The sequence below is a fragment of the Alexandromys fortis genome, unplaced genomic scaffold, assembly GCF_014885135.2.
Source record: "Alexandromys fortis isolate MF-2015 unplaced genomic scaffold, M_Fortis_MF-2015_v1.1 scaffold_222, whole genome shotgun sequence".
Taxonomy (NCBI): Eukaryota; Metazoa; Chordata; class Mammalia; order Rodentia; family Cricetidae; genus Alexandromys; species Alexandromys fortis.
The window spans coordinates 881,759-883,298 of record NW_026068108.1 but is presented as its reverse complement, the minus strand read 5'-3'; the positions used below and the strand labels follow the sequence as shown (position 1 = coordinate 883,298).

The 1,540-nt window shown below is 47.2% G+C and overlaps 1 protein-coding gene across 4 annotated transcripts in view; it reads right to left on the bottom strand.

Annotated features, from left to right (window-relative positions):
• Positions 1-1,540, bottom strand: part of Atg13 (autophagy related 13) — a 40,336-nt gene that overhangs the window by 16,986 nt on the left and 21,810 nt on the right. The window lies entirely within an intron of this gene.

Below are 1,540 nucleotides of genomic sequence, written 5' to 3'. Positions count from 1 at the left end.
CAATGGGGATGTTCTATCGGGAACTCACCAAGGCCAGCTGGCCTGGGTCTGAAAAAGCCTGGGATAAATCCGGACTCGCTGAACATAGCGAACAATGAGGACTACTGAGAACCCAAGAACAATGGCGATGGGTTTTTGATCCTATTGCACGTACTGGCTTTGTGGGAGCCTAGGCAGTTTGGATGCTCACCTTACTAGACCTGGATGGAGGTGGGTGGTCCTTGGACTTCCCACAGGGCAGGGAACCCTGATTGCTCTTTGGGCTGACGAGGGAGGGGGACTTGATTGAGGCAGGGGGAGGAAAATGGGAGGCGGTGACGGGGAAGAGACAGAAATCTTTAATAAATAAATAAAAAAAGAAAGAAAAATCATGAAAAAAAAAAAGCAGTTTGAGACTTGTGCTGCAGAGTGAAGGGAAGCTGAACGTGGTAGCCATGACGTTCACAAATATCCACTGACACTCATTTGGGCCATCACAGTGCTTTAAAACAACTGCACAATCACCCATACAGTTCTCTCGTGTGCCCTGTATCTTCCAGATTATTCTACCATCAGAATCGATGGCATGGCTTGCACAGGAGTTGTTGCAAGGGAAGAGTGATACAGGTAGAAATGGCCTTTAGACTCATAAAAACATAAAAGTCAAATTTCACCTGGACTTTTTTGCTTACTGGGAAGAGAAAAACTCATAAAAACTAATGGGATGGTTAATTCTGTCAATTTTTGCATTAAAAATTTGTCAAAAAAGAAAAAAATTAAGCTGGGTGGTGTGGCGCATGCCTCTAATCCCAGCACTCAGGAGGCTGAGGCAGGGGGGATCTGAGTTTGAGGTCATCATGGTCTAAGGTCTACAAAGCAAGAGAAACAAAACAAAACAATGGTACTGTATTAGTAAGCGTGCCTTTGGGTGTGTCTGAGGGTGTGTGTGTGGGTGGAATCATCCTACTCTGGGCTGGAGCCCTGGACTAAATGCTGGCTGGGCAATCATGAGGACTAGAATCCAACACCAGAACACATGCATGCACACATACACTGCAGACTGACATTTAAGGACTGGCAAGACAGCTCAGCAAACCTGAGGATCTAAGTTCAATCACCAAGACCCACAGGAAACAGACTCCTGCAAGCTGTCCTCTGACTTACAGACAAGTGCTGGGGGGCATGTGCACACGCATGCCAGCATCACACACACACACACACACACACACACACACACACACACACACACACACACACACACCAATGTGAAATGGTAAAAAAAGAGTATAGAGCAATGTTCACACATGTAATCCTAGCACTTGGAAGGCTGAGCCAGGACTTCCATGGGTTTGAAGCCTGCCTGGGACACAAAGTGAAACCTTATCTCAAAAGTCAGCCAGAGAGCCGGGTGATGGTGGGTGCATGCCTTTAATCCCAGCACTCGGGAGGCAGAGGCAGGCGGATCTCTGTGAGTTCGAGACCAGCCTGGTCTACAGAGCTAGTTCCAGGACAGGCTCCAAAGCCACAGAGAAACCCTGTCTCGAAAAACCCAAAAAAAAAA